Raw genomic sequence first — 22,474 nt, forward strand, 5'->3', positions numbered from 1 at the left:
AAAGGAAGAAATAGTTGCAGAGAAGATATACAAGAACATTGCAGAAAAGAAAAGTGTCATCTGCTTAATGCCAACTCTACGTGAATGCTCAATATTCAATGAGGAGCTTTTGAAATTGGAAAAGGAAGAGATTATGAAATTGGAAGCAGTGGACAAAATTCAGGATGGAAGAATTACTATCACATTAACAGGCAAACTGAAAAATAAATTGGATTCACTAGAGAAGAACATTTCCAAAACTGCTGGATTAGAAAAAAATCTATATGTTTGCATGAACTGTAGAGTATTTTTAAGGAGAAATTTGGATGTTGAAAAAGGTTTAGTAAATGGAGCTATGGGAAGAGTTGTGGGTTTTATTAATTATCAGAAAAAAGATGGAATTGAATGTTTAAAAATAAAATTTGATCAGATAGAAGAAGTTATAGACATTTGTCGTTGTACAGTTCGTTTCATGCTTGTGAAAGACTTATATGTACAAAGGAAACAGTTTCCGTTTTCTCTAGCATATGCTGTAACTATTCACAAGTCTCAAGGATTGACTGTAGATTGTGCATTTGTAAACATTGGTTCAACTGTGTTCAAAGAAGGTATGGCTTATGTAGCTTTGTGACGAGTGAAAACATTATCTGGTTTATTCATGATAGACTTTGATGATTCAAAAGTTAGTGCTGATACAAACTGTGTAAAGGAGTATAATAGATTAAGAAGAACCTATGCTCCTCATTTAGGTCAGTATCCTGTGTTGGAGAAACGTGTAGTTTCTCGAAAAAGGAGAATTGAGAATATCTGTATTGAGGATGTAGAGAGGAGGAAAAAAAAGAGGAGTGATGTAATTGCAAGCAAAAAGAAAAATGAAAATGTTGAAGAGGTTGTAGGTTGTCATTTTGAAAATAGCTCTGGTGTCAACTGCTACGCTAATGTAGTGCTGAATGTTGCATTTTATCTGGAAAGTTTGCAAGAGCAGATAATAGTAAATCAGAGAAAAAGATTCTGTTCTGAGTTGAGTCTCCTTTTTCAAAAGCTGAATAATGATAAAACTCAAATAGAAAGTGCTACTGAAATTAGAAAACTTTTAGATGTATGTTCAGGACGAACACAGTTTTCTCAAAATGTACAGCAAGACGCACAGGAATTCTTGATGTATTTTCTTCAGGTACTGGAAGAAGAAGGGGTACAAATTGAAAATATGTTTGGTGTCTCTTATAAATGGGAACATAGTTGTGAAAACTGTTTCAATACATGTGGGTCTAATGTTGATTCTGAAAGGTTTATTTATTTAACATTGCCAGACAGTAAAACAGTCACTTTTGCTAAATTAGTTAAAGATGCTAATCATAGCATGGAATGCGGTGAGTGTAAATCTGACATGTTTTCAACATTAATTTTAAAGGAATACGGACAGTATGTAATTTTAATGATGCAACGATGTAGAGCTGATGGTTCAAAATTGGAGACTTTAATAAAGAAGTTTATAGGACAGCAATTATCAATTTCAGGAAAAACTTTTGTAACAGTTGCAATAATTTTCCATGAAGGACCTACTGTAACTTCTGGACATTACACAGTTTATCTTAAATGTGAAAAAGGCTGGACACTGTGTAATGATTCCCAATTCATTTTCAAGCAACATTTGCCTTTTGATTTAGCAAATTCCTATCTAATCTTCCTGAAACCTAAATTTTAGAGAGACTTGGCAAGATCTGTACAAAACAATTTTACCATTTTATTGGATTACCATTGGAATTTTCAAATAAAAAGATTTTTCAAATTACCATTTGGCCTAAAGGAAAGGTAACCAATTTTATTGTGGACTTATTTAATTCCTAATAAATCTTTCAGAAACCAAAAATTTGGAGAGAATCGGTAACATCTGTACAATTTAAATTTTGGAATTTTATTGGTTTACCATTGGAAATGTATTCAAAAAAGATTTTTAAAATTACCATTTGGCCATAAGGAAAGGTAACCAATTGTATTGTGGACTTATTTAATTATTAATTAATCTTTCGGAAACCAAAATTTTAGAGAGAATCGGTAACATCTGTACAATTTAAATTTTGGAATTTTATTAGATTACCATTGGAAATTTAATCAAAAAAGAAATTTAAAATTACCATTTGGCCTAAAGGAAATGTAACCAGATGGATTGTGGAGTTATTTGAGATATATTATTTTTGTGATTATGCTTCTGTAACAAAATTGTCAGACGGTATTTTAAAGAAATAGTTATTTTTATTAGATGATATTTTTTTAGAATATTATGCATTTCTATAATGTTATGTTTAAGTAAAAAGAGATTCTGGGCTTTTTTAAAACAATCTTTGAGATTGTTATTTTTTTTTTGCCCGCTGTTAAGTGATGAATGCAATTGATTTCACGATTTATAGTGAGATGCAATATATTCTGAAAACAGCAAAAAAAAGGCAAAAAATTGTTTTTGGAAAATATGTAAATACGTGTACTGTATTATATAATGATTTATTAAATATTAATACTTTTTTCTTTTTTTTTAGATTGTGAAAGAAAATTTTCGAAAAAAAACAACCATTTTTACAAGTAATTTCAATTAAATTTTAATTAAAAATTAAATTGTTGGGTTGGTCAGGTAAGTCTGAAATTAGATGGTCCCTTTCTTCCACTTCTCCTCAAACAGATTTTCAGTATTTAGTTATTAATCCCTCAAGGACCTTGTAATGTGGTAATTGTTTTTTAGTGTTTTTAAAAAAAAAAAAAAAAAATACGCTTACGCGTACGGTAAAAAAAAAAAAAAAGTTTTTGAGAAAAAATTAAATAAAGTTGAGAGGTAAGGTTGGCTCTTAAAAGAGCCGTTGTGTTCATGCAGGGACAGAGGAAAGGAAGAATGGGAACATTAGCTGGTAGGACAAATGTGCTGGTCTATTTTGTTGTTAATGAGGGGAAGACTGGTCTCCCTATGAACAATTAGACCATGGCAAAATGAACACCGCATTGTAACCCTCGCAAACCGATGGTTTGTTTCCACAGGATCAGAAAAAGGTGAATCTGCCCCCACAGATGAAGGGCTCAGCTGAGCTTCCGAAGAAGGACTCGGCTGAGCTGCTGTGGATGTGCTTGCTCGACTTACTGAAGGGTTTCCTCTAGTATGTCGTGTATGTGTCCTAGGGTGTACATCCTCAAGGTGTAGTAACATAGTGTGATTCCCGAAGGAATACTTCTTGTTAGGATTACCTCTTGAAAGTACACGCTGGCACAGCTTACAAGTCACCAAAGCAGCATTGACTTTTTTCTCGCCCTCAGGAAAAGTAAAATACTCCCATATAAAAGAGCTCTTCTGTTTCCTCTTTCTCTGCCTGATGGTGCTGCTGCTAGCCTCACTCTCAGCAGAAGAGTGCTGGTCTGCCATCGTATCCCAAAGACAACTCAGCTCCTTCTCCTAAGGGATCACAAGCAGAAATGAGGGGAATGGGTGTGGTGTAGGAGAGTTCTAGAACTGAAACTACTTTGAACCAATCAAAAGTTTTGTTTCATGATCACATGACCCACCGTGCGCGTACGTTACACTTACGTTATGCTTACGGAGCGCTTACGGAGCGCTTACGGTAAAAGTATGCATGCACGTAAAAAAGACACGCGCTCGCGCGCATGCGCATAACAGGCACTCCCCAACACTTCCGCGTAACGTGCGCGTGTAGCGTACACGCTTACGCGCCCCGTACGCAGTACGCACGGCTACATAAATTGCGTAACCATACGCAAAAAGAGTAGAAATATTACGAACATTACGCAAACCGTACGCTTACCAAAAGCTTACCGTACGCGCACTTAAAAAAAAAAAAAAAGGAAAAAAAGAATCTCTATGTTATACTAATATATCTTACCTGTTTGGTAAAAAAAAAAAGAGAAAAAATAATATATTGCAGAATTTTTTAAAATTAAGCATAGTGTTTTAAGAGAATATAAAGTAAAAAACAAAAAAAAAAAAAAAAAAACTTGCAAAAAAAAAACACGTTTAATATAAGAATTTGTAATAAAAAAATCATACAAAATCAATGAAAAAACCATGGGAATCACACATGTTATAGGTAAGAATTAGCATTTAAAAAACCATACAAATTCACTGAAAAAACCATGGGTTTCATACACGTTATAGTTAGGAATTAGCATTTAAAAAACCTTGCAAATTCACTGAAAAAACCATAGGTTTCACACACGTTATAGTTAGGATTTAGCATTTAAAAAACCTTGCAAATTCAGTGAAAAAACCATAGGTTTCACACACGTTATAGTTAGCGGACATTTTACTCATAAAAAACCATTGAAATTCCCCCGTTATAGTTAGTTAAGCTAACTATAACTCGCGCACCCGCAATCCACTGCTGATGACGTAACATATTACATCACTCATGACATGGTCAGTGACATCACTCATGACATCACTGATGACATCTCAAATGACATCACTGATGACATCATCCTTGTGACAGAGTGGTAGACCTCCTCTCACCCTAATGTAACCTTTGATACAAACATTCAAAAATAGAGAATGACATTTTCAAAAAAATGGACATACCAATACCAGTTACAACAACCTCTTCAGTAATTCTTAGATCTACATACACATCCACTCATTCACCAACAGTCCTGTACAGTCACTCATACATGTACTCACTCATCATATGTACTCATACACCTATACATCCTGTTACACATTGCCACTCATCCATAGAGTTACTCACACACATAGTCACTCATGCTAATAAAGAATCAAACATCCATTTACTTGCATATTCAGTTATACACACACCTCAACACGTACTTCTACAGAAACTTACACATACTTACTCTTTTAAATAATCACTAATAAAAACACATACTTATTCATACAGGAACTGTTTCAATCTCTCACTCTCACACATACTCACTTATATACACCAATAGTCACATATACTTCTTTAAAACATATTTAGTAACTCATAAAGACACTATTGAGACAGTCATTCACTCACCAACACACCCATACACACACTCACCCAACCATACAGTCATGCACACATGCTGTCTTCAACACATACAACCAGAGAGTCAATCATTCATGCACCTATGCACTACGTAATACCCCCCACCGAACCATGCAGACACTCAGACTGATACTCAAAAAACAACCAAAAATCCAATATAAACACCCATGTAGCTACTCACCCACCCATGCAGACACTTATACACAAAGTGAGAGACTGATACAGATATTTACATATTTAAATATTACTCACTAAGCCATGTATTCACTAAGATACACTTAATCAGTCAGTTACACAATCAATTTTTCAAAAACAAATCATCCTTTTAGACACTTATATACCCATTTATTCTTCCATCGACCTTGAGATATACATATATAAAAAATATTTTATTTTCCGAAAAACACACATTTACTGGATGATGTCATCAGTGATGTCATTTGAGATGTCATGAGTGATGTCATGAGTGATGTCACTGACCATGTCATGAGTGATGTAATATGTTACGTCATCAGCAGTGGATTGCGGGTGCGCGAGTTATAGTTAGCTTAACTAACTATAACGGGGGAATTTCAATGGTTTTTTATGAGTAAAATGTCCGCTAACTATAACGTGTGTGAAACCTATGGTTTTTTCAATGAATATATATATATATATATCCAAAACAAAGGTTGCCCTCAATGAGAGCACCTCACAGAAAGCAACTCCATGCAATGAGGACCACAGCCACCTCACCACCACAGCTGGCATCAGAAATGAAGGCTTTACGCGTTTCGAATGTCACTTCTTGTTCACAAGCCTCAGCAAAGAAAGACAGCAAACAAACATAGAGATCACCTGTGTTTTATTTCAAAGGTCCCGCCCTCCTGGGCGTGTTCTCCCGCCTGCTAAGGCATCTGGTATTTGGAGTCTCTAATATTGAATCCCAAGTGGGTGTTGCTGCTTTCCTTCATAAAATGCAATAAAATCCCAAGTGGGTTGATATCAGCATAGAATGCCAGGTAGTCTGTACTTTAACAGTCACTCACATTTGGACCTCTCTGTTCCTCTTTCCGCCTCTGAATTTTCAAACACGGAGGATCCGCAGGAATGCAGCGGGCGCTCTCGCGACTAGGCATAGCCGCTAATAAATCCAAAACAAAGGTTGCCCTCAATGAGAGCGCCTCACAGAAAGCAACTCCATGCAATGAGGACCACAGCCACCTCAGGTGAGGTGGCTGTGGTCCTCATTGCATGGAGTTGCTTTCTGTGAGGCGCTCTCATTGAGGGCAACCTTTGTTTTGGATTTATTAGCGGCTATGCCTAGTCGCGAGAGCGCCCGCTGCATTCCTGCGGATCCTCCGTGTTTGAAAATTCAGAGGCGGAAAGAGGAACAGAGAGGTCCAAATGTGAGTGACTGTTAAAGTACAGACTACCTGGCATTCTATGCTGATATCAACCCACTTGGGATTTTATTGCATTTTATGAAGGAAAGCAGCAACACCCACTTGGGATTCAATATTAGAGACTCCAAATACCAGATGCCTTAGCAGGCGGGAGAACACGCCCAGGAGGGCGGGACCTTTGAAATAAAACACAGGTGATCTCTATGTTTGTTTGCTGTCTTTCTTTGCTGAGGCTTGTGAACAAGAAGTGACATTCGAAACGCGTAAAGCCTTCATTTCTGATGCCAGCTGTGGTGGTGAGGTGGCTGTGGTCCTCATTGCATGGAGTTGCTTTCTGTGAGGCGCTCTCATTGAGGGCAACCTTTGTTTTGGATTTATTAGCGGCTATGCCTAGTCGCGAGAGTGCCCGCTGCATTCCTGCGGATCCTTCGTGTTTGAAAATTCAGAGGCGGAAAGAGGAACAGAGAGGTCCAAATGTGAGTGACTGTTAAAGTACAGACTACCTGGCATTCCATGCTGATATCAACCCACTTGGGATTTTATTGCATTTTATGAAGGAAAGCAGCAACACCCACTTGGGATTCAATATTAGAGACTCCAAATACCAGGTGCCTTAGCAGGCGGGAGAACACGCCCAGGAGGGCGGGACCTTTGAAATAAAACACAGGTGATCTCTATGTTTGTTTGCTGTCTTTCTTTGCTGAGGCTTGTGAACAAGAAGTGACATTCGAAACGCGTAAAGCCTTCATTTCTGATGCCAGCTGTGGTGGTGAGGTGGCTGTGGTCCTCATTGCATGGAGTTGCTTTCTGTGAGGCGCTCTCATTGAGGGCAACCTTTGTTTTGGATTTATTAGCGGCTATGCCTAGTCGCGAGAGCGCCCGCTGCATTCCTGCAGATCCTCCGTGTTTGAAAATTCAGAGGCGGAAAGAGGAACAGAGAGGTCCAAATGTGAGTGACTGTTAAAGTACAGACTACCTGGCATTCCATGCTGATATCAACCCACTTGGGATTTTATTGCATTTTATGAAGGAAAGCAGCAACACCCACTTGGGATTCAATATTAGAGACTCCAAATACCAGATGCCTTAGCAGGCGGGAGAACACGCCCAGGAGGGCGGGACCTTTGAAATAAAACACAGGTGATCTCTATGTTTGTTTGCTGTCTTTCTTTGCTGAGGCTTGTGAACAAGAAGTGACATTCGAAAAGCGTAAAGCCTTCATTTCTGATGCCAGCTGTGGTGGTAAGGTGGCTGTGGTCCTCATTGCATGGAGTTGCTTTCTGTGAGGCGCTCTCATTGAGGGCAACCTTTGTTTTGGATTTATTAGCGGCTATGCCTAGTCGCGAGAGCGCCCGCTGCATTCCTGCGGATCCTCCGTGTTTGAAAATTCAGAGGCGGAAAGAGGAACAGAGAGGTCCAAATGTGAGTGACTGTTAAAGTACAGACTACCTGGCATTCCATGCTGATATCAACCCACTTGGGATTTTATTGCATTTTATGAAGGAAAGCAGCAACACCCACTTGGGATTCAATATTAGAGACTCCAAATACCAGATGCCTTAGCAGGCGGGAGAACCCGCCCAGGAGGGCGGGACCTTTGAAATAAAACACAGGTGATCTCTATGTTTGTTTGCTGTCTTTCTTTGCTGAGGCTTGTGAACAAGAAGTGACATTCGAAACGCGTAAAGCCTTCATTTCTGATGCCAGCTGTGGTGGTGAGGTGGCTGTGGTCCTCATTGCATGGAGTTGCTTTCTGTGAGGCGCTCTCTTTGAGGGCAACCTTAGTTTTGGATTTATTAGCGGCTATGCCTAGTCGCGAGAGCGCCCGCTGCATTCCTGCGGATCCTCCGTGTTTGAAAATTCAGAGGCGGAAAGAGGAACAGAGAGGTCCAAATGTGAGTGACTGTTAAAGTACAGACTACCTGGCATTCCATGCTGATATCAACCCACTTGGGATTTTATTGCATTTTATGAAGGAAAGCAGCAACACCCACTTGGGATTCAATATTAGAGACTCCAAATACCAGATGCCTTAGCAGGCGGGAGAACCCGCCCAGGAGGGCGGGACCTTTGAAATAAAACACAGGTGATCTCTATGTTTGTTTGCTGTCTTTCTTTGCTGAGGCTTGTGAACAAGAAGTCACATTCGAAACGCGTAAAGCCTTCATTTCTGATGCCAGCTGTGGTGGTGAGGTGGCTGTGGTCCTCATTGCATGGAGTTGCTTTCTGTGAGGCGCTCTCATTGAGGGCAACCTTTGTTTTGGATTTATTAGCGGCTATGCCTAGTCGCGAGAGCGCCCGCTGCATTCCTGCAGATCCTCCGTGTTTGAAAATTCAGAGGCAGAAAGAGGAACAGAGAGGTCCAAATGTGAGTGACTGTTAAAGTACAGACTACCTGGCATTCCATGCTGATATCAACCCACTTGGGATTTTATTGCATTTTATGAAGGAAAGCAGCAACACCCACTTGGGATTCAATATTAGAGACTCCAAATACCAGATGCCTTAGCAGGCGGGAGAACACGCCCAGGAGGGCGGGACCTTTGAAATAAAACACACGTGATCTCTATGTTTGTTTGCTGTCTTTCTTTGCTGAGGCTTGTGAACAAGAAGTGACATTCGAAACGCGTAAAGCCTTCATTTCTGATGCCAGCTGTGGTGGTGAGGTGGCTGTGGTCCTCATTGCACGGAGTTGCTTTCTGTGAGGCGCTCTCATTGAGGGCAACCTTTGTTTTGGATATATATATATATATATATATATATATATATATATATATCAAAAACAACCCCTCTCCTCGAGAGGGAATGAGCCGCACACATCTCGAGGAAGCCGTTGTAATTTTATTTTCAAAGGCACCGGCGTTTCTTAGTCCCTAATGCATTTCAGTCTGCCTAGACCTTTCTCAAAGGGGGGAGCCAGAAGCATCCAAGAGGCTGCAACAACGGACGGAGAACACAAATACTGCTTTTAAACAATGTTTTCCCCCTGGTGGGCGGCCCTCTCGTGGGCGTCACACAAAAGCATCATGGTTCCCGTAGTCCGTTCCCAGTCCCACAGTAAAATCCCTTCAGTGGGTGATGCTTGCGATGTTAGTGCTCCTTGAAAATATATGCTCCTCGTGATCCCCTTGCATACTTAGCTTTATAAGTTGCTGGGGCCCAAAGATCAGGGTCCAGTCCCTGATGGCGCCGCTGTCCTAAGTTGCTTTCGCAGTCCACAAGATTGGTCCGTTTTCGGGCAGTGATGGCGCTCCTTTTGGCTGGGGGTGTGTAGCTCTCGGCAGGACCTAGCCGTAACACATCGAAAACAACCCCTCTCCTCGAGAGGGAATGAGCCGCACACATCTCGAGGAAGCCGTTGTAATTTTATTTTCAAAGGCACCGGCGTTTCTTAGTCCCTAATGCATTTCAGTCTGCCTAGACCTTTCTCAAAGGGGGGAGCCAGAAGCATCCAAGAGGCTGCAACAACGGACGGAGAACACAAATACTGCTTTTAAACAATGTTTGCCCCCTGGTGGGCGGCCCTCTCGTGGGCGTCACACAAAAGCATCATGGTTCCCGTAGTCCGTTCCCAGTCCCACAGTAAAATCCCTTCAGTGGGTGATGCTTGCGATGTTAGTGCTCCTTGAAAATATATGCTCCTCGTGATCCCCTTGCATACTTAGCTTTATAAGTTGCTGGGGCCCAAAAATCAGGGTCCAGTCCCTGATGGCGCCGCTGTCCTAAGTTGCTTTCGCGGTCCACAAGATTGGTCCGTTTTCGGGCAGTGATGGCGCTCCTTTTGGCTGGGGGTGCGTAGCTCTCAGCAGGACCTAGCCGTAACACATCAAAAACAACCCCTCTCCTCGAGAGGGAATGAGCCGCACACATCTCGAGGAAGCCGTTGTAATTTTATTTTCAAAAGCACCGGCGTTTCTTAGTCCCTAATGCATTTCAGTCTGCCTAGACCTTTCTCAAAGGGGGGAGCCAGAAGCATCCAAGAGGCTGCAACAACGGACGGAGAACACAAATACTGCTTTTAAACAATGTTTGCCCCCTGGTGGGCGGCCCTCTCGTGGGCGTCACACAAAAGCATCATGGTTCCCGTAGTCCGTTCCCAGTCCCACAGTAAAATCCCTTCAGTGGGTGATGCTTGCGATGTTAGTGCTCCTTGAAAATATATGTATGTATATATATCTCAGACTTCATCTGGAGATGTCCACTTGTGATTAGGACAGACAAATGCGGACCCAAAGTTCTTCGAGCAGGAAATTTTTTTTTGTTGCCCTGCATCGCCGCCATTATATATATCCAATTTAATTTTAACAAAAGACCAAATGCATGTTTTATCCCTGGGACTTTCCTTCTGCCCTACAGCTAGTTTTAATTATACTGATTCTCGCATTGATCTATTTCAGTTTTTATGCCAATTGAAGATAAAAAAATGGTTTGCGACTATGCCCAAGAAAAAGAATGATTCACATAATGAACCTGACAATGTTTTAAATGTGAATGATCTTGATTTATTATGTATGATGCATGAATTGGGAGGAAAATTTGTTTAAAAAACTGATAATACCGTATCTGACATAATTGAAGATGACATCAATATTGGTATGAGTGCCCCTAGTGGTTTTAGACCTATATCTATTTTTGTGCCTCAAATAACAAATGAAACAATTATTGTATTTGAAAAAGGGATGATAAAAGAAATGAAAAACATGAATTTCAAAAAATATTATGGGCTTAAAAATCTAAAAAAAAAGCCCACTTTGAGGCTATTAATGAATTGACAAATAATACCAACATCATTATTAAAAAATCCGACAAAGGTGGGAATATTTTGGTATGTCCTAGGACCATGTACCTGAGTGAGGGCTTAAAGCAACTGAATGATCCTGACCGATATGAGAAATCATCAGTAGAAAATCATACCACAAGTAACAAAGCTTACATAGACAAACTTGTAGATTGGAAAGACACTAGGACACTCGAAATTGAAGAATTTCAATTTCTAATGTGCAAATTCTCGAAAATACCTGCGCTATACTTACTCCCAAGTTGCACAAAAATCCTGTCACTCCTACGGGAAGACCTATTGTCTCCTCGAGGGGGAGCATGATGGAGAATACGTACAAGTACTTGGACCACTTTCTCCAATCATTGGTGCAAACCTTGCCGTCTTATGTACGTGACACTGGGGATTTTTTAAAGTGCATCAAAGACGTCGAATGGAAAAAAAGAGTATCTGCTATTGAGTCTAGATGTCAATAGCTTGTACACATGTATTCCCCATGCCTCAGGAGTTGAGGCGTGACAATATTTTGTGAAATCTAGATCAATCTCATATATGATGCACACTCTGATGATTATTGAGATGATTAACGAGTGTCTGAACAATTTTTTCATCTTTAATAGAGTCATTTATAGACAAACTCAGGGGACAGCGATGGGTTCTTGCTTTTCCCCCAGTTTTGCAGGTCTGTACCTCAGCTGGTGGGAGGAGCAAGTGGTGAATAACATAGACCTATTTCAATCCCATGCTGTCCTATGGGTGTGCTACATTGATGACATTTTTTGTATTTGGGATGGTACACGAGAGGAAGCTCTTGAGTTTGTTAACATCTTAAATAATAACACCTTGAATCTTATGACATAATCATTGAATTTCTCGATATCCAACTCACTGCACAGAATAACCAGCTGATAAGTAGGTTATACAGAAAATTTACCCCAGGGAACAGCTTACTAAGAGCCAACAGCTGTCATCCGGGGGCTCTTATTGAAAGTATCTGATACGGTGAATTGCTAAGAGCAAAGCGTAACTGTAGCAATGAGGAGGGATTTATAAGTGAGGTAACCGTCATGAAACAAAGATTTAAAGAAGGAGGCTACAACCATAAAACTATTGGAAAAGCTGTGGAAAAAGTAATGAATGTAGACAGGAACAGTTTATTTTGCCCCAAGCTTAATGTTAAACCTGATAAAACCATTAGATTTATAAGTACATACCACAATCAATTCTGGAATTTGAAGAAAAATAAAAAAAAAATACTGGAATGTGTTACACACAGACCCTGATTTGGCACTAGTTGTGAGCGAAAACCCACAAATCACGTTCAGGAAGGCCAAATCTTTAAAGGATTCATTATGTCAATCCCTTGTTAAACCTGTAACAACCAGGAGTACCAACAAAGGCTTTTACACATGTAATAGGTGTAAGGCCTGTAAATTTAGTAACAGCTGCAGAAAGGTTTAACTGTCTTCAAATCAGAAACCATTTTTCATTAATAAATATCTTACATGTGATTCAGATTTTGTGGTGTACGCGCTTATTTGTCCCTGTAAACTAGTCTATATAGGCAGTACGATTCACAGGGCCAGGAAGCAGGTCTTGGAGCATATGAGAGCCATTTGTAATAATGATCAACATTGTTCATTGGCTCGTCATTTTAAAATACACCATTTCCAGAATTGTAATTGATTGAAATTTGTGGTTCTCGACACAATTCCTGTTAATGAAAGAGGTGGTGATCGTACCACAGAGTTTAGGAGACTGGAATCTAAAATGATAATAAAATATGATACTGGGTCGCCTAATGGTTTGAATTTCAATGAGAAAATGGCAGTACATTTAGGCTAATCATGTTCTTCCTGTTGATGAAAATATATTTTCTTCTGTATAAGCTAGTGCCTTTTTAACTAGTTTGTCGATAAATTGGTTTTAAGAAGTATACTTTTTATTTTTTTTCATCATAGATGGAGAATGTGTAAAAGAGTGAACATGTGACCTGATAGTGTATAACTGAAGCACATCTACACAAGATATCGATTGTGAAATCGAATGCATAATTAATTTTTATAAAAAAGGACATTCATATGCCCACTAGGGCTTAATTGTGTTTAATAATTATGAGTGGCACTATGTTGATAGTTAGAAAGAAAGTATAACACCTTTGTTGCCATCGAATAGGAGTTATTTAATCGTTAAAAAATGCCCACTGGGGCTTTGAAACAGCAATGTCTTTTAAGTGTTCATGGTATGTTGCTCATAGACCCGTTTAAATATCTTGTCATGACCAAAAATGATTACATCATTGCCTATTTGCGTGTTTAAATCGCATGTAATTAATTGCCATCTAATTTAGGTTCAATGAATAAATTGTTTTCTATATTTCACCCTTGAACGCACCAGTAACAATGTAATTAATGACAAAGTATCTTTTATATGTTGTTTGTATTATGCACTTACTGTCTCTTTAAATGAGGGATTTTGCACGTTCTGGCTTAACCCATGATCAAGGAGTGCTGTTGGCTCCAAAATGCATTGGGTAATAGTTCACTGCCGTGTGTGAATAAGCATACGTCTTTCATCATTTAGAGTGTCAGCGCTGTGATTTATGACCCGGAATTGTAGTTCGAGTCAATTTGCAGTTATTTTGTGGATATATATATATATATATATATGTATATATATTCACTGAAAAAACCATAGGTTTTTCAGACATTATAGTTAGGAATTAGCATTTAAAAAACCTTTGAAATTCACTGAAAAAACCATAGGTTTCAGGGACGTTATAGTTAGTTGGACATTTGACTCATATAAAACCAGAGAAATTCCCCCGTTATAGTTAGTTGTGCTAACTATAACTGGCGTGCCCGCAATGCACTGGTAATGACGTCACATATTACATCACTCATGACATGGTCAGTGACATCACTGATGAGATCACTGATGACATCTCAAATGACATCACTGATGACATCAAACAGTGAATGTGTGTTTCTGTAAAGTTCAAATATTTTTCATATATTTATCTATGCCAAGGTGTATTGAAGAATGAGTGGATTTACAAGTGCCTGAATGGATTATTTAGTAGGTGCGTGACTGACTGTATAAGTGAGTGATTGAACGTGTCTTACTGAATGCATGGGTTAGTGACTAAACTGTGTGAAAGTCTGTATTAGTCTTTCAGTTGGTGTGTAAGTGGCTGCATGGGTTGGTGAGTAGCTACACGAGTGTCTATATGGGTTATTGATTTGTTTTCTGAGTATCTGTCTGGGTGCCTGAGTGTCTGGGTGGGTGGGGGGGGTGTGATTCTGTGCATAGATGTCTGAGTGGGTGATTCACTGGTTGTATGGATTCAAAAGTGCATCTGGGAAGGGCTGTATGGGTGAGTTAGTGTGTTTATGGGTGCGTTGGTGAGTGAATGAATGTCTCACTGGTATATGTGTGAGTAACTACATATGTCTTAAGGCAGTATATGTGAGTGTTGGAGTATATAAATGACTATACGTGAGAGTAAGTTATTTGAAGAGTGGATGCATAAATGAGTGTCTGCTTGTATCAGTGAGTGTATAAGACAGTAAGTATGTGTTGGTATCTGCATAAATAAGTGATGTGATGTGTGTATAAATAACGGAGTTGTTGTGTATAACTGTATACATGAGTAAATGGGTATGTGATAGATTCTTTGCATGACTGACTAGGTGTGTGAGTAACTCTATGGATGACTGGCAGAGTGTGACTGTATGCATTGGTGTATGAGTGCATATTATAGTACTGTATTGATGAGTAACTGCATGTATAAGTGACTGGATGTGTGTGTAGACCTAGTAAATAGTGGGTGGTATGTAGTAAATGGCATTGTTGTGTGTATGGTTTCAAAAATAGCAGTCTGTATTTTAGAGTGCGTGTGTCAAAGTATATATTAGGGCATCAGTATGTGCATCAGATTATCACGTGGATGATGTCATCAGTGATGTCATCAGTGATGTAATTTGAGATGTCATCAGTGATGTCAGAGACCATGTCATGAGCGATGTAATATGTGACGTCATCACCAGTGCATTGCGGGCGCACGAGTTATAGTTAGCTCAACTAACTATAACGGGCGAATTTCTCTGGTTTTATATGAGTCAAATGTCCAACAAAGGGGCTGATTCCGATTCCGGCCGCAAAACGTACCGACCGACATGGACCCGAAATGGAGACGGACCGGCGCTGTACGGCCCGTACAGTATGATGCAATGCGTGTGAATTACAACCGACACGTACCGAATACAAGCCGTACGACCGAGCCGTAGAAAAAACAGTGATTCGCCCGGAAAACGGATGCGATTAGCACTGACCGGCATGCACCAGGAATGAACCCGACCGACACGTACCCGTGATGTCCGATCTGCGCAGTATGATGCAATGCGTGTAAAACCAGACCGACTAGCACGGAGCCCACATGCATGACCGACAAGCACAGAAAACAGGGACCTAAAGCAATAGAGATCTCCGTGACCTACGCGTATGAAACACAGAAGAAAGTCAGCGTGAAAGACCCGAAGAAGCCCGCACGAGCCAACATCAGAGTCCGTCTCGGTCAGAAGAACGTCTCCTTCATGCCTAAAAAACCCAAAGGAAAAAATACAAAAAAAGGACCAAACAAGCAATGACAAAGTCAATAAATATTTTTTTAAAAATTTGACCAAAAACACACCCACAACTGCACCTATATAAAGGACACCAATCACTACCATGATCCTTTGCAAATTGAATACAACAGCCAGCAGAGAACACCATCACACTCAACCACAACTCACCCATCACACAACTTTCACACCATTAGCACCTTACCAAAAGCACTCACACATACACCTAGCAAAACCTACACCCACCCTCCCTCACTTGCACCTTCACACACACATCACTCACCACCACCACCCATCACCATGCCCCCAAAGAAAAATCTAAAGTTCACAGATAGTGAGTTAGAAGTGCTGGTAGATGAGATCATCAGAGTACAGCCACATTTGTTTAGTACTTTGGTCCATAGGACCCACACGTCACAGAAAACTAAGATGTGGGCGAGGATCGTGGACAAGGTGAACGCACAAGCACCAACGTTGTGCACAATGAATGATATCCAGAACAGGTGGTATGACGTGCGCAGGAGGGTCAAGAAGCTCATCGAGAAAGATCACACCTTGAGTCAGCGCACTGGTGTGGCCCTCCTGCCAAACCAGTATACTTCAAGTACTGGGAGGAGAAGGTGCGGGACATCCGACCACCAGAGAGTGTACATGGTCTAGCAGACATACCAGAGCCTGGTGAGTACACAACCAACATACTCAATATTGTGTGGCAAGGGGACAGTGAAACCATGCACCGTTAGCAACGCCACAGTATCCAATAGATAATCATCCCAAGATGTGTATGCAAGTCAGACAAACACAATACCTGCCATCTCATAGTGACTTGGAACTGTGTCATGACATGTACAAACCTACCAACAAATAGAGCAAGGCAGTGGCACAAAGCCAAGTCAGACAGTTTGCCACCACAAACACACTACCTCACAGAGCAGCTGACTGACAGGAAGGAATAGTGAGTATGCAGGTGAAGTGAGTGTATCCAAAAGCATGATGGGGTTTGTAGTCACAGATAATGCTCCCCCTCCCAATTGGCCCATCAAGACCTCTCTGAACCATGCCCACATCACAGGGAGTGGAAAATGACTGACAAGATGGCTGACACTGGGTCCTGCTGTGGGGAGCACAAGGTCCTGGTAGGGGTTGTGCGCAAATTAGAAGCAGGACACCACTGCCTGACATCCTGAAAGACAACTTGCACGCCCTCCAATGGAAGCACGTTTCATGTTGGGATGTCTGGCCGGGTGGGAAGGAGGACTGACAGCTCTGACCATACTTACCTGCATGTGGAGACACACACACCCCTCAACACAAACTCCACACAATTCACCGAGTAGAATGCATTGACTCACACTGTAGTGAAATATCACCCAAAGATACACCACACTGGGTGCTGCTGTGTGAAGCACAGGGGCTCTCTTTGGACTTGTAGCCAAACAAACACCAGGACTTCACAGTCAGCCATCTTGCCATTGCTATCACACCCCCTCACAGGGAAGCAGAGTCAAAAGGAATGAAGTATGGGCATGCTGGGAAGAGGGTTGTAGCCAAAAGCATGATGGGAGTTGCAGTCACAGACATTCCCCACCCACCCACATGGCCCAGCAAGCTCACACTGAACCATGTTCGCCTCACAGGGAGTGGGAATGGACTGACAAGATGTCTGAAACTGGGCTCTGTTGTGGGGAGCACAAGGCCATGCTGGGAACTGGGCAACAACAAACACCAGGACTGCACAGTCAGCCATCTTGCCATTGCTGTCACACCCCCTCACAGGGAAGAAGAGTCAAAAGGAAGGAAGTATGGCATGCTGGGAAGGGGGTGTAGCCAAAAGCATGATGGGAGTTGCAGTCACAGACATTCCTCACCCACCCACATGGCCCAGCAAGCTCACACTGAACCATGTTTGCCTCACAGGGAGTGGGAATGGACTGACAAGATGTCTGACACTGGGTTTTGTTGTGGGGAGCACAAGGCCCTGCTGGGAACTGGGCAACAACAAACACCAGGACTGCACAGACTGACATCCTGAAAGTTAACCTGCACCCACTGCAATGGTGGCATGCTTCATGATGGGATAACAGGCCTGGGGGAGAAGGCGGTCCTGACTTGAAAACAAATAACACTGATGTTGGCCATACACACACCTTCTATGCTAAAACACATTGCACACGTGGTACCAGTCACTCACAAAGATAATGCCTGGGCAAGATGTCTGACACATGGGCTTGATAAATGATGTGGCTGAAAATCACACATATGCACTGGCCAACCCAAACACAGTCGCACACACAGCCATTGCAACTGTATGTTCAAAGTCAGTGTCTGGGGATGCAGTGTCCAGGGCTGCCCCCTGGCCTGGCTGTGGAGGTGTGTCTTGCAGATGACAAGTGTGGAGAGCCATATTTAGTACATTGCACAAAACACACAGGAACTCACATATACATCATTGTCAGGGGACATCTGACAGTGAATGGAATGGACACACCAATATAGCCGACACCATTGCATGGTATCATTCACACTCGGTGCTGTTGTGAGCTGCATTCTACTCCTACATCGTGCTGCAACATATGCATCCTTCACACAACACACCACTCACTGACATGGACACTGTAGACACAAGGTCTAACCTGGACTGCATTGGAGGAGACATGCTACTCACAGCAGCCAAACTGCATCACACACAGCACCGGCTCTCACTGTCATGAGCATTGAAAAGCCAGAGTGCAACCTTGCCCAATCCATGTCACCATGGAGAACATTGACAAGTCAAATCACATATGCACATACAAAACTCAGCACTAGACTCATTAACGATGGTGACATCATCACTTGTATGAAATGAAATGGGAACTAGGAACACTGTAAAAAAACACTTTTTCCCAAGAGATCACAGGCATACCGGACTGTGACCATGTTGTACCAATACACCAATGCGACACACAAAGACTAGCAAAATCTGCTACCACACATGCCCCAATCTTACAACATATCCACAGTGGAATTGCACGTATGTCCTTGTTAAAGGTCAAATGTGTACAGGGATGACACACCTGTGTCAGCAACGTGTTGGCCCTTGAGTAGTAATGGCCATGTACAGCCAAATCTATACATGAGCTGGGCATGCACACACTTCAACTAGCACATTTAAATGTTTCATTTTTGCTGGGCAATGTGCCACAACAATATCAATCTCTGTCCGTGACAACTTTGGACAAAGCAGTGTGCAGGTACGCATCCTGACTTACTGTAGAAAATGTCATGTATGTGAACCATTGATGCCTGTAGAAACATAACTTACATTGTGTGTCTCTTCCAAACACAGGTGGTGCTTGGGACACAGCAGCAAATAAAGAGGAGTCCTTTCCCAGACTCTGGTGGACCCTTAGCTCTCTGGTGTGGATCCATCTCTGTTCTCTGGATGACGACGAACAACCTGGCACCTCCGGAGTGAGTCATCATGCAGCACCAGCAGTAACAACATCTGTACCCTCTGTACCCATGCCTCCTGCATCTGGCAACAGACAGGGCACCCCTGCCAACACAGACAGACCAAGGCCACAGAATACCGACAGCACAGGGACACAGTACCCCAGGAAGCTACGGACAACACCACCAGCAACAACTCCCAAGGTGGCCCAGTGTCACCTGTGCGTGCTGCCACAGGTCCTGTCCATGTGGATAGGGGTGCTGGGAGGGGTGGTAGGCAAAGGGCACACCTTGCAGAGGGGTCTGGACTGCATGATGACCCTCAACTGGCACGCATCATAGCTGCGTACCAGGATAGTATTGGAGGATTCGTCCAGGTAGTGGGGATCCTCAAGTACATTCAACAGGAGCAGGCTGCCCATCATGCCCGTATGGAGGCAAAGTGGGATGCACTTACTGTGGTGCATCGGAACATACTCCAATGCCTCTGCCAGATAAGCACCAACATGTCCACACCTCCCTGTGTGGCCACAACATCTGTTGCCGCACGATCAGCCAGTGCCACAGGGAGGGAGGATGACTCTGGCGGAGAGTCCTCTGCACCGTAGACGCCTGCACCTGAGGATCCCCCCCCCGAAGAAGAAGAGGGATCATCAGAAGAAGGACAAGTAAGACGCAGATGTCCATGCACATCCCCCAGGGACTCTAAACCTGTTCTGGACAATGTTCTTTGTGGCAAACCATTCACCTTGTCGTATCTAACACAACTAGCCTTAATGACATGGAGGGTTCATGTTGGTTCAATGTAGCAGATGACTCTGGACTTTAATCTGGACATTTCCGCTGCCAACACTTCCAACTCTACTGTGAACTTTGGATTCAAAACCCAATGTACAGCACCCACCATCCTGTGCACTATCCTCACACATGTTTGTAAATAAACTCACCAGTACACCATACTTCCCTTTGGTGTGATTCCAACTTGACATGTGTCATGGAGATGTTGATCTGAAAACAAGACAGTGAATGCCAAATACTACAACAATGTGATCACCGTTATGTGAGTCATGGTGATGTGACACATGTGAGGGAGACACACCACTATGGCACCACAACACATACTCACCATGTCCATGTAACTCATCCCACACAATGATGCTTACCTGAAATACATTGGAATGCACAGACACCATACCTATCCACAGTCAGTGGTAACAATCCCACAGGTGAGGTAAGCAAATGTCAGTCAGATGTGGGAAGACAGACAATGCACATAACAAAGCGTAGCACAGGCTCATTACACATCAGCAACATGTTTATTCCACAATAGTTGCAAGGTAATTCTACGTTACAGTGGACACACGGTCACAAAGTGTCGGAGAATTGAAGTTCAGGGGTGTGTGGTACATCACTTGATGGGAATTGACAACTTCCACACTGGTGTTGGATTCCGGGTGTTGGGGGTCAGTGTTGACCAAACAACAGGCACAGTACCCTGGGAAGGACAGACACAAGACACATTCAAAAGCACAGCAGAACAGGAGAGAAATACAATACACATGCACAAAACATGTCAAAAGAAACCTACACAGAAACAAGTTAGCAGTTTGACACTATTGTGGAGTACAGACCACCTGAAAGGACACATCACTGCACGCATCCAGTCAAGTGGCACACAAACACACTCAAACAGCAGCAGAGCAGCCCCAACACATTTCAGGCTAACTCAATACATTGACATAACAACCCTGTAAACTCATATTCAGGTGAATAAGTTGTTGATGAGCTGTGTGCGGACATCACCCTCATCATCATAATCACTGGCATTGTGACCTAGGCCTGGATCCTCCACAGGTGGCGGAGGTAGGTCATCGTCATCCTGAATGAGAGATAACTTCTTCTGCACTGCCATGTTGTGTAACATGCAGGATACAAGGATAATTTTGCACAACTTTGCAGGTTCATATGGGAGGGCCCCTCCGGTCTTGTCCAGGCAGCTGAAGCGGCTTTTCAGGAGACCAAATGTCTGCTCAATCACCCTCCTGGTCCGACCATGTGCCTCATTGTAGCGCATCTCACTGGTGTCACAGGGTTCCTGAGGGGTGTCAGCAACCACGGCATGTTGGGGTATCCGGAGTCACCTACATACAAACAATTGAACAATTAGCTGAGTTTTGTAAGAAGGTGGAATACAACATTTCCAAACACACACAATGGTAAACAGTCAGTACACACCGACAAGCCAGGCACGCTGTCCTGGCATCTGTGAAATCAGCGTTGCAATGCGACTACTCCTCATGATGTAGGCATTGTGCGCAGAACCAGGGAAACGTGCACACACATGTGTGATACACATGTCTGTAAGACATACCACCAGAGCATTGATGGAGTGGAAATGTTTCCTGTTCCGGTGTGCCTGCTCATGTGCCCGTAGTGGTACTAGGGCCACATGTGTACCATCAATAGATCCGATGACGTTCAGCATCCTCCCTTTGTATAAAAAGCATCCTTTATTTCAGTGAGTTGAACTGGGCTTGGAAACTTAATGTACAGGTCAAGGAAATGCAACATCCCCTCCAAGACATCACGTAGCACACGACTGAACATAGTGTGCGACAAACCACCAGCAGTGGCCACAGTGTACTGGAAGGTACCAGTGGCAAAGAAGTGCAGGGCTGACATCACCTTCACCTCTGGGGTCAGTGCTGTAGGGTATATCCAGCCAGGTAGCAGATGTGGCACCAACTGCTCTGCCAACTCCTCAATCAGTGGCCTGGTTAAGCGGTACCGTCGGATGCAGTCGCGTTCCTGCATGGTTTCAAGGTCTGGGAACAGTCTATGGACAGCTGGTGCCCTGCAGTACAGAGATGAACAATGGAAGATTGTCGATTCATCCACTCATGTGGCTATGACCAAGCAAAATATCACATGATACATCATGAAAATACACAATGTACTGAGGTGTGTGCTGTTGGGTATGGACACATATGTCACCTACATGCACATCACCTCACATCTCAAGTCCACATGTCTATATAAGTTCCATGTAGTGCAATGGCCAATCATTGGGCTGTGTCACAGTACCTATGTACTGCTGTCACGTTGCAAACACACACCACAGTGACAAGTGAGGCCTGATGTCTCCCAGGCATCACAAATCTTTGACATGCAGACACCCATGGTCCCTGTATTGCCACATGGACACTGGCATGACATGGCGTATCATGTACATGCCACAAAACAACCGTGAGTCCCACT

Source organism: Triturus cristatus, chromosome 11 (genome assembly GCF_964204655.1).
Source record: "Triturus cristatus chromosome 11, aTriCri1.1, whole genome shotgun sequence".
Lineage (NCBI taxonomy): Eukaryota > Metazoa > Chordata > Amphibia > Caudata > Salamandridae > Triturus > Triturus cristatus.